Here is a 12824-nt window from a genome sequence, read left to right as displayed (position 1 = left end):
GCCGGCGTCAGGGCAGCAGATGTTGTCGGACAAACGACCTGGCCGGGGCGGGGAGGCGGCTTCCTACTCGCGGCGGCGTCTGGGGGGTTGTTGCTGTCCGCGCCGACCAAAACGGACGCACGCAGACGAAATGAGTCGACGCGTTGGAGTTGCTCTTACTAAGATAATTAGAAGTAGTGGACCATTCTCTTAGGTATATAGGATTAGTTATAAAAATAGTTAAAAACATGGAAACAAAACTTTTCTTACGGCCAAAGAACTTTGCTTCTTAAATAATGGATAGATCATCTACAATAAGACGTGAAATAAAGTCCGGGAATGAGCTCTTCCAAAACGCATGCTATGAAAAGTATACAAGAATTTCAGCGGGGAGTTAACGAAAACTGATATTTCCTCTTCGATACGGTTTTGTGACTATGCATGTCAAATCTGACCATCCAATTTGTCACGCCGTAAGGTGATTCCTGGTCGAACGGCCGGCTTCATCGTCGAGCCCACCGTCACCTACCCCGGCAACTCTCACCACCGGCCCGATACTTTTTAGTTCAAAGAGGTTTGTTGAAAATACTTGAACTGTCCACTAATACTTGTACTATAAGAGTTGCAGTTTTCTTGGTAATGAAGTTTCGGAACCCACCAAAAATCACCGTTGTTCTCTTGTGCATATTCACTATTATTTATACCTCGTTCACGACTGCGCTCTCAACTCGAGTATGTTCGGTACATGCACCTAATTGCCGTTTTTCTTCTTCTTTTTTTACAGCTGTGCACCTTGTTCATGACTACCATAGTCTGTTTTGCCTCTGTGCAACGTAGGTGACACACTGGTGGTTGCAGCAGTATTACTGGGTTATACTTATATCCGCTTTATAGTTGTAACAGTTTTTATCAGTTCCATCTTGAGTTAACCACAACTTTCTAGAGTTGCTCTACCGGTGTGCATGCGAGTATACCAGGAGGCTGTAGAGGAGTTCGTCTGGTTCCAGGCCTGGGTCCGCCATGAGTATGCCTCCAAAGGATTTGTGGAGATCGTCGGAGAGGCCAAGGCCCGAGGCACACAGGCGGATCGACGAAGCACGTGGTGAGGCAACTCAGGAGGAAAATGATGGACCGTTTCTGACCCAAATCCAACTCATCTGTCTGATACATAGATAGATGTTGTTGCCAGCCAGGCCCGTGACTATTATGCAATATTTTGAAAGAGCTAGTTGCTGTATGCTCCGTCCCCAGTGATTGTGCTTGTTTGTGCATTGTCACAGCATTACTAATCCTATCAATACAATGTGCCGATTCAGAAAAAAGAAAACAGCTTTTCATTGATGAGCAAACGCCTTGCAGTTTTGTAGCTTACCGTAGGAAAAACGATGTGTGTGATATTCTGACTACATGGACATGCTCCCCATGCCCCTGGTCTTCATTAAGAGAATGCATGTGTAGAACACTAGCACTATTCTTCTCTGGGTGCTAATAGTTTATTTCTGAACTGAACCTTCTGGTTTGCAAACATATATTTGTCACTTAATCATGAAAAGTAAAATTGGTACACAATGAGAGTTGCTTCTCCCGCGCCTAGATTTTGCATCTAATTACTAAATCTGTGCTGCTCTGTTTCTTAAGTTAAAATTTTAGTGCTCTGTTCCCACCCAGACACATTCAAAATGCAAGATAACCTTGACTCACGTTTGGGTCATCACAATGATCGATACTCCCCCGTAAAGAAATATATGAGTGTTTACTAGTGATGCTGCAGTCACGTTTCAGAAATATCAACAAAGCAGTATTGTATAATGGTGCAAGGGATTCAGTAGTGCTAAATGGCATAATCAACAAAACAGGCATATGGGAATTTTATTTCACACGGTCTGGATGTTTAAATTTCAAATTGGTTCACAATGTTCTGAACAGTAGTACTAGAATATCTCGGAGGCGAACGGAAGCCCTTCTCTAATTTGCCCAGTTTGCCACGTCCATGGCCAAATCATTGTTGGTGTGGACTTGTGCCTTCTTCGCTCAGTTGGCCACGTTCCATGGACAAGCTCGGCGGCGGACTTAGCAGCAACTACTAGTAAATCAACTTATTCAGTACTGCACCAAATCATACATAGTTATCATCCATAACATGCACCAGGTGATATGAGATACATACTTCACTGCATCCTCGAGAAGGTCCGTTGAATTCATCTCTTCAGGTGGGTGCAGGCTAGGAGACACTTCCTTCACACGTCCATTGCATGTGTGTCGGGGGCCCATAGGAGTGATGAATGATAGAAGAGTCATTGTTGCGAATAAGCTCATCTAGGCAGGCAGATTCAAACGGAAGCATGCCGCGAAGTGTCTTAAGTGAAGACGACTCGATCTGTTTGTTTGATCTGAGTATGGTGGATATGTAATCTGTTCATTGCACCGGTTAAATCTTAATTGATTGAATATGTTACTTCTGAGTGTTGATGTTTATGTTATATCTTTTGCACTCTAGTTACTAGATTCTCAGGAGGATTCGACAACGACAACGGCTACTCGTAAAATTTAATGAAAAGTTAACATAGAAATGATTGCATGCATGCACTGATATATATATATATATATATATATATATATATATATATATATATATATATATATATATATAAGTAATTAACAACCATGTCATACTCAACCATAATAGCGATGTCCAAAGTAAGGTTCCACAAGTCGGACCCTCACACTAAAGCTGCATGGCTACAGTAGCCGACATCTAGTCCTTCTTCTTCTTCGATGCTTCCTCCGGGCCATCGTCTCGACGAGGACGCTTTGCATGAATCGTCGGCTGATTGTCGTCGTCCTCCTCTTCGCCATCCTCCTCGTCGCCGTCGTCGTCGTCCTCCTCCTTCTCATCCTCCTCGTTGCCGTCCTTGTCCTCGTCGTCCTCCTCCTTCTCATCCTCCTCGTTGCCGTCCTTGTCCTCGTCGTCTTTCTCCGAGTTGGCCTTCAAGGGCTCCTTCGGCCCGTCAGTGAACTCAATATAGTCGGGGTCGTCAAAACTGTAGAGGTCGGAGGGCATCCTCAGCACACTTGAATATTTTCTATCAGTATTTCTAACAATTAAATAATTCAATAAATAATATATTTTAACAAATAATTATTTTCTTCTAATTAATTATTTAATTACTACTCCTTCCAATCCAAAATAAGAGTCGTTGTTTTAGTTTAGAGGGAGTAGCAATTTTAACAATTTGCTACTAGCCCGGCGGACTTAGCTACTAGTAAATCAAACTTATTCGGTGCTGCACCAGATCATAAATAGTTATACCATGCATAACATGCACGGGATGAGATACATACTTGACTGCATCATCCTCGATGCCCTGGCCTGTGGTGTAGTCGACTTCGTTGGGAGCACCGGCGGAAGGTGGAATCAGATCGATCCAGACGCTGAGCGTGAGCGTGTCATCGGAGAGCATCTCCTGGGGCACCGCCAAGAACATCCCCTGCCACGGCGCGGGTGCGCCTGCGGCCAGCGTGCTGCTGCTCAGCGGTGAGGCCATGAGGACCATGTGGTTGCCCGGGGGGCCCACGGACAGCTTGCACCAGAACCGGGGCGCCGCCTCGGCCTCGCCGTCGGGCCTGACGCACAACAGCGACACGGCCGTAGCCGCGCCCAGCAGGCCCAGCGACACGAGGAAAACGCTGCGGTCCTCCTCTCCGACGAGCATATGCCAGGGGTGCGACAGGGAAAAGCTGAGGTTAGAGGACAGGCCGTAGCGGACCGTGACGGCGGGGCGCTGGTGGCTGTTGGCGAAATGTTGGAGGAGCATCGCCGGGGAGCCCACGAAGGCGCACCCGGACTCCGGGCAGGAGCAGGCCATACTGCACTGCTTCTTCTTGGTTGCGGCGGCTGTAGTGCGGCGAGAACCACTCGAAGTAAGCAGTAGGGAGGAAGCGCTGAGAATAGGCAGGGACGGCAGCCATTTTATACCCTCTGCACGGACGCGTCTCTTGGACGGACAAACGCGTATGTCTCATTATTAAAACGCGGACGCGTCCATTCAAACGACGAACTAACGTCTAAGTATTGCCATGGGATTGCCACGGCTGTCAGGCAATACGTACGCTCATATTGGTCCTTGTGGCAATCCCATGGCAATACTTAGACTCGCAGAACCAATCCATGTGTACCTGCACCTGATTAGTCCTTGAGGCACTCCCATGCACTTACTGCCATTTGGCTCTTCGAGTAAATAAGGAGGGAATAGAGTTTAGAGTTTTACAAAGCACCCACATACACGACATGATAATTACTCACACAAAATGACCGCCCTAGTCTTTTAGTGCTCGCGGTAACCAAAGATTTGCCTCCTCTAAGATGATGTTAAGAAGGATAGGCAGTGGCGCACACTTGTGGTGGAACACCCGAGCATTTCTCTCATTCCAAATGGTCGGAGAGACAAGCATAGTGAGGGAGGTCATAGCGCGCCGGTTGGGAACATGGTTGCTGGTTCTCTTGTCCCACCATTCGTGAACAGATCCGTCAAGGTTAGGGCCGGTCCTGAGATTTTCGGGGCCCGGGACATAACTAAAACTCCGGGCCCTTTTATATGACAATAATAATCACTACTACGATTATTTTTTTAAATACATTCAAAATCAATATTTACATCAGATAACTTATACGTATTGCCTTAACAATTTCTTCTAATTCTCGATGCAAATTCTCTTATGATGGGCTTGATGTCACTATGATACATTAATTTATTTCCGAAGTACCAGTATTCTTGAAAAGTTTGTAAATAGCTTCTCTTTTTGATTCTATCACACTTTAGTGGCAGTGCTGGAAACAGAACATGACTAACTTATAGCATGCAAAAGGTTCTCTAGATTGCAACAAAAAGTGGTATGGCAGAAATTATATATTTGGCACTAACATACTCATTATATAGTCTACTAGAGAACCACAAATAGTCAATGTTAAAGGTATCTTGAGTTCTCTCAATAGCTAGAGAACTTTTTGCAGAAGACAAATAGAGAACCAAAAGACAAATTCATAAATAAATAGGATAGCGCGAACTCGTTAAAGTTCTCTTAATGGTTTTAGGCGACTTGGATATGCAATCATTGGAACCGTGAAAGCACCGCAAAGTTATGTTCTCCTCATTCCTTCGTAAAGATGACTCATCTTGGTACATATCCATTCATCCGAGGGGATGAAAATTAGAAAACAACAAACCACTTACAGGGTGATAGTGGCAAGATCACCAAAGCATGTGCATGTTGTAGACGAGAGGAGCCGCTGATTGTTGATCATAGCAGTGGAATGCAGATTGAGGGACACCGGATGGGGGTGTGTATTCATGTGATTGTAGCAGATCAATGACCTTCACTGTGCGGGGGCACCATGAGAGATTGTTGGCATCGTTTTGATGGGAACCTCGGATTAGGGCTTTTGGAAAATAGGGATTGAGGAGATTAGACGACCAGCTTCTTCGGTGCTCCGAGGGCAGTACGCAGCGATACCGATACGCTCGTGCGTGTAGCTGTCGGCACGACCGATCAATTGTTAGTGCCCTCGAGTGTACGTTCCTAGCACCATGCTCGAGAAGTTCATGGGCTGGCCTACGTACTTGGTGGGGAGGGCCCCCTGGATGTTGGGGGGTCCCGGGGTGGCTACCCCCTGCCCCAAGGTCGGGTCTGGTCAAGGTGCCAGTCGGCGGTGTCCCTGTGCGCAAGGGCAAGCTTAGCGATGATTGACCTCCAAAGCCCAAGCGCGTAGAGACACTTGAAGAAGAGGTGTGCACCTGTTTCTTGTTCCCTTTTGCAGGGAGGGCAAAAGGCTACAATTTTCACGCCTCTCTGAACGAAGGCGGTTCAAATACTACCTTGTAGAGCCAACCATGCAAAGAATTTGACCTTCAGGGGTGCCCAAACTTTCCAAACCGTGCGGTTCATGGGGAAAAGAGTTAAGCCATGGAATTGAGACTTATATGTGGTGGCATCCATGTAGATCCCATCATTCGAGTGCTTCCAAACAATATCATCCTCGAGGTGCTCATCAAGATGGAAGTCATTCACAAGCATCCAAAAAAGTGAAAAATTTCTGAATGTGTTCACGCGTTCCCCTTGAGAGCCTCCCGCACCTTCCAGTTCCTTCTCCTCGAGGCCTCAAAAATTAGGGACACAATATCCTTGAGCTTGCGCCCAAGAGCCAAGGGGAAGCCCAAAACTGTGTTTTGGCACTGTCCCCCACGGTGATAGTAGTCGAGCCATAGAAGAACTTGAGATCATCATCCATGCAACAGTTACCAAATCCTACGCATAATTTGTGGGGTTACTTCCACTCATAAAAAAGCCATCTTAGCCATAAAGCACCTGCAAACTTGTCAGTGTTAAGCATCCCTAGTCCACCATACTCCTTCAGTCTACAAACTGTTTCCCAATTGACCTTGCATTTGGCTCCCGTTGCCTTGTCCGCGCCGGACCAAAGAAAAGCTCTATCAATCTTGTTTGGGCTATGAAGTGACCTTGATGGCATGATGAGAGGCGTGATGAGTACACCGCTTGGGAGGAGATGACTGACTTGACAAGGGTTGTGCGACCAATAGTAATTATGTTTTGACCCTCCCAAGTGACTAATTTATCGGCCGCCTTGTGCTCAAGGTATTGGAAGTCCACCTTCTTAAGTTGCCATACCGAGAGTGGTAGGCATAAGTATTTCAACAGAAAAGTAGCTCAAGTTGCTGGCAGACTCTCAAGTATGTGCCCAAGATTAAGGTGATTGCAACGAAATGGCACCACCAAGCTTTTCTAGAAGTTGGTGCAGAGGCCCGTAACCTCACCAAAACCTCTCATGATAGAATCTAGGTTGTCAATGTCCTGCTTGATTGGAGCAACAAAGACCGCCGCGTCATCCACATAGAGAGAGGTTATCACCATGCCATCCCGCCATCGAATCTTATGAAGAATACCTTTCTGCGTTGCCAAGTAAAGAATTTTATGGAGAGGGTCAATCGCAATGACAAATAGGAGGGGGTAGGGGGTCCCCTGCCGAAGCCTGCGGTGGTGCTTAATTGGAGGGTCGGGCAGCCCATTTAGAAGGATCCATGATGATGTTGTCGACAGCAGCTCGGCAATCCAAGCCTCAAAGTTGGCGGGGAACCCCAAATGTTGAAGAAGATCAAGGATGTAATGCCACTTCACTGAGTGGAAGTCCTTCTTGATGTCAAGCTTGAAAAGGAGGCCAGGGGTTTTGCACTTGTGTAGCCTCTGTGCGATGTTCCGAATGTACATGAATAAGAAAAGGCGCTTCCGAATTGATCTCATCATTTAAAATATAACAATTTTTTTTCTTTGTTCAGTAATAACTTAATCTTGGAATAAAACACCTGCTACTTGTTATAGGAATTCAATTAATAAATTGAAAGAGTTGGGTATTAGTTCATGAGCAATTCTACATGAATATGGATAGAGGAAGGAAATAATGAAAGTTGTCATGAATGCTTTATCAAGTACTACTACATGCACACAACTAAACCATCTTGGCACCGCCGCTTTAGTCCACGCACTAGGCATTGTAGTTTCTAGTTAGCTTTCTATGCACACCAAAATGTGAAGAGAAATAGAGGGAGAAAAGAGTGAATTAAATGCCATATTTTAATCTATTCACTACATGAAAAAACATGTACGACGAGTGTTTTTCACGCGTACTCATCAACCAGATTGTCCTAAGTCAAACTTCATTAAGTTTGATCAAATCTATATAGAAATATATCAATATCTATAAAATGAATTTTGTTTCATAGATTCATTATGAAATATATTTTCATATTATATATAGAGCATGATGTAAATATTTGAGGATTTTTCTCTAAGCCTGGTCAAATTTAAAAACAATATTAGGCCCAAGTCATGCTCAAGTATCTGATATTTAGTGTGGGTTTTAGATATTGGCATAATGGAAAACACCTAGAAACCTTAATGAAAACTCAACCTAAAATCGAGGGGAAATCATGGAGCTCCCTCTCCCCTCTCTAAAGTCAACAACCATACCATTGTGTAGCTTTGCACAGTTAAATTTTTCAGCTCAGCATCTTTATCACCATGCATGCCCACCAAAGAGGATGGTAGGGTAGATGTGGGGGTGGCTTTGGAGGTATGGAACGACTACTGCGAGTTTGGGATGTATGTAGCAACATAGGATAGTTCCCAGAACAGTTCTAGAATTTGGTTATGCCCCGGATTTTAGATTTAATTATTTGTGATTCCCTTATTTTTAAAATCGCAATGCCGAAAGTAGTTTGAAATAAAATTGGGACCAAGTGAAAAAGTTCCACCGACCCCACATTATTTTCATTTTTAACCCTAATCCATCCCAGTCCCGTCTCATTGCCTCTGAAAGCAGCCCATCGCCACGCCTCCTTATTTGTCGTCGGCATTGCGTGCTCATCTCTCACGTCCTAGCTCGATGAATGCACCGTCCTTAACTCCCACCCATTTGACCCACACACCTAGATGGCCATGCCCTCCTTCATCCGCCTTTTCTCCCCTGCCTATATCCTCCACGTCCTCCTCGTCGTCAACACCGCTCCTTGACCTACGAGTGACTGCGCAGCTCCTTCCTTTCCCATCAACGGTGACGAAGGGTGTGCAACTTATTATCCCGATCTACTGCCCTCTTCACGGATACACATGCACAAGAGGCCTGATGGAGGGTAGGGTAGATGTCAGGGGTGGCTCAGGAGGTAGGGAATGACGACTGTTGGTTCGGAGGCCTGGAATGACATAGAATACTTCCCAAAATAGTGACAGAATTTGGTTTCACCCTGGATTTTAGATTTATTTATTCGAGATTCTGGTTCTTCAAATAACAATGCTGAAAGTAGTTCAAACTAAAATTGGGCCCAAGTGGAAAAAGTCCATCTACCCTGTGTTATTCTCATTTGCAACCCTAATCCATCTTATTCCCTTCTTGTTACCTCTCAAGCTGTCTATCATCGCCATACATCCTGGTCCATCGTTACCATTGCCATCTCTTCCCACACACCCTAGCTTGATGCACGCACCATCCTCCACTCCCACCCCTTTGACCTAGACACCTAAATGGCCACATGCTCTTTCCTCTGCCCTTCCTCCTTTGCCTATATCATCCACGTCCTCCTCCTCGTCTGCTAGCACTCCTTGACCTACCAGTGCCCGTGCAGGTCCTTCCTCTCCCATCGACGAGGGTGATGTGTCTGCAACTTATGTGGCTGATCTACCTCCCTATCCACGAACCATACCCCAAAACTTTCCCTCGCTAGAAACCAAATATAGAACAAATTGTTGTCCCATCAAAATATTTTGGGTCCCACCAATGCCCGGCCCCCAAAATTTTTTCCTCCCGCCTAAATTTCCCGCTCAAGCCCTGAAAAGCCCCGTCTCAAAATTGTTTCCTGGTTCTAGAGTTAAAAAAATAGAAACATGAGAGGAGGGTGACAGTCGTTATGGAGATAGATGAGGTCACAAGGGATATACAAGAAGATATCCCATGGTGTATGCTCTTTGCGGATGATGTGGTGCTAGTTGCCGATAGTAGAACGGGGGTAAACAGGAAGTTAGAGTTATGGAGACAACCTTGGAGTCGAAATGGTTTAGGCTTAGTACAACTAAAACCGAGCACATGATGTGCGATTTCAGTACTACTAGGTGTGAGGAGGAGGAGGGTAGCCTTGATGGGCAGGTGGTGCCTCAGAAGGATAGCTTTCGATATTTGGGGTCAGTATTGTAGAAGAATGGGGGTATTGATGAAGATGTGAACCATTGAATCAAAGCCGAATGGATGAAGTGGCGCCAAGCTTCTGGCATTCTCTGTGAAAGAAAGTGCCACAAAAGCTAAAAGGCAAGTTCTATAGGAGGACGGTTCGACCCGCAATGTTGTATGACGCTAAGTGTTGGCCGACTAAAAGGTGACATGTTCAACAATTAGTGTGGTGGAGATGCATATGTTGAGATGGATGTGTGGCCACACGAGGAAGGATCGAGTACGGAATGATGATATACGAGATAGAGTTGGGGTAGCGCCAATTGAAGAGAAGCTTGTCCAACATCATCTGGGATGGTTTGGGCATATTCAGCGCATGCCTCCGGAAGCTCCAGTGCATAGCGGATGGCTAAAGCGTGCGGAGAATGTCAAGAAAGGTCAGGGTAGACCGAATTTGACATGAGAGGAGTCCTTTAAGAGAGACCTGAAGGATTGGAGTATCACCAAAGAACTAGCTATGGACAGCGGTGCGTGGAAGCTTGCTATTCATGTGCCAGAGCCATGAGTTGATCGCGAGATCTTATGGGTTTCACCTCTAGCCTATCCCAACTTGTTTGGGACTTAAAGGCTTTGTTTTTTTTCCGCAAGAGGCACGAGTTTACTTCTAGTGGAGACACAGATTTGCTTCGTCGAGAGGCACAGTCGTGCCTCTTTCGAAAAGAAAAAAAGAGCTCACAGTTCAGTTTTTTCATCCGTTTTTTTGGAAAAACAAAGCTCGTAAAAACCTATCAACATGGGATCCAATTTTGAAAATCTCGGCGCGAGGAATCTAGCATTGAAAATGGATCGAGATTTGAACGCACGGTTTAAGTGATAAAATGTTTAAAATAAATGGATCTACGAAAAAAGGGAAATTCCCAGTGCACCACCTGTCGCAACCTGGAAAGCTGAGAATGACCTTTAAAGGGTGCTCCTTAATTAGTGATTTCAGACAATCACTGCTACAGGCGATATATATAACCGCGGGAGCTATATGTCGTCGGCACCAAGATGTATTTTGTCCATCATTTGGTTTGACAGTTTTACACTATTTTTTTCATTTTATTTAGGATATGTTTTGGTTTTTTCATTTTCTTTCTTAGTTTTGTTTCTTTCTTCGTATCACCATGTTTCTTCGGTTTTCCCTTTTGTTCAATTTTTTTTCTTTGGTTTACTTTAGATTTTTTTTCCTTTTTCTTTTTCCTTTTCTATTTTTCTTCTTTCTTTCTTATTAAACACATGTCTACTTTTTTCACAGACAATGTATATTTTACATATACATTATGAACAACTTTTATTTATGTTTAATATTTTACGTATACATTACAAACATTTTTATTTATGTTTAAACACATGTCTTCTTTCTTTCTTTATTTTTTTCAACATATGTTTTTGATATCTACATTTTTCATATACATCAAAAACATTTTTATACATCTTTAAAAAATATGTGATTAATATTTTTAAAATATATGTGTTTTAAAATCTACCATTTTTCATACACGATGGTCATTTTTGTATACATATGAAACATTATTTTAAGAAATGTTTCACATTTTTCAAATACATGGTTAGCATTTTGAAAATGTATGTTTCTGATGTCTACTTTTTAGAATGCATTGTATATTTTTTTGTATACATATGTAACATTTTCGAAAGCTATATACATTTTTTAAGTTGCACAAACACACTGCATAATATCTGATTGAAACCTTAAATAAATGTTTGTGGAATATATGTATTTTAGAATTTCTTTAAAGTATAAACAAAATGGAAAACAAGGAAACATACAAAAAGCAGAGGGAAGAAATGCACAAACCTGCTACTGGGCTGGCCACTAGAGTCGTACCCTTCAGGCGATGCTGACTTTTGCCTCGTGTGAAGCAAGACATGGCCATGCACATACATAACCTCCCCTTGCTTGGTACTGTTTTATTTCTCTTTTTCTCTTTCATTTTCAAAAAATTTCCTTTTTGTCAAATGTTCTAACAAATAGACTAGGAAACTTTTTAGAAAAGTGTTCCTATATTATCTAAAAAGGGGCTTAAAAATGTTTATGATATGTTTTAGAAAAGTTCACTGTGTGATTAAAAAATGTTGACCATGTATTTAGAAAAGTTCATGTATTTATTTAAAAATGTCAATCTCGTATCTAAAAACATTCAATCGTATATTGCAAAATTTTCTTTTGTATTAGAAAATAATCACACATTGAAAAATGTTCACAACATTTAAAATGAATATTCACGCATAAAATGTTCATGAAAATATATAAAAAATTATATACTTTGTAGAATACGTTTGCACCATTCAGAAAATTGTTCATAACATTTCTAGAGTTCATGCATTTAAAAATGTGTTCATTATATTTTAGAAAAATGATCATGAAATGTAAAAATTCATGCAATTTCTTTAAACAAAGTTCATAACATATTAAAAAATTGTGTCATTTGAAAATATGCATAAACACTTAAGAGATGTCCGCACGTTTTATGAAAATGTTAATGACATGCTTGAAAAATGTTCGGCGTGTGTTGAAAAATATACGAAACACTTTTGGCATGTACAGCCACTTTCATTTTCTTCTGGTCACTTGGTTCTGGAGCCGTCTGGCGGATCCAGAGAAAGACTTGAGAGGGGGCAAAATGTACAGCCATACACATGAACAAATAAGGTAGACATCCATATAAACAAAAATATGGGCATAATCACTTCATTCTCTACAAGTTAAGCAATTTAACTAAAAAGCGGAAGAAAACAAACAATTTGAGACAAAAACATTTACATCAATATGAAAATATCCTGTTCTGAAGTTGCAAAAGCGAACTATGACATATTGTTCTATCAATATAAACTACAACCTCCAAAAGAAAAACATTATACAATGAAAATACCCAAGGAGGTTGGTATTGGAAAAGAAAATGAGATTTATTAAATTCCTTTTTGCTTCATCCCATGATGATCATTCACCTCATCTATACATTAACTACACTCCACAAGGAATTTTGTTGATTATTTGTTCTTCTACAAAGTAAATAAGGTTATGTCATCAGTGAAATGTTAAATGAATTGCCAC

General features: G+C 42.5%; 1 pseudogene; it reads right to left on the bottom strand.

Moving 5' to 3' along the window:
• Window positions 1-2734: 2734 nt before the first annotated feature.
• Window positions 2735-3845, bottom strand: LOC119279071 (annotated as a pseudogene).
• Window positions 3846-12824: the final 8979 nt, after the last annotated feature.

Source organism: Triticum dicoccoides, chromosome 3B (assembly GCF_002162155.2).
Source record: "Triticum dicoccoides isolate Atlit2015 ecotype Zavitan chromosome 3B, WEW_v2.0, whole genome shotgun sequence".
Taxonomy (NCBI): domain Eukaryota; kingdom Viridiplantae; phylum Streptophyta; class Magnoliopsida; order Poales; family Poaceae; genus Triticum; species Triticum dicoccoides.
Note: the sequence above shows the minus strand (reverse complement) of the source record. Positions and strands in the feature narration are given on the sequence as shown.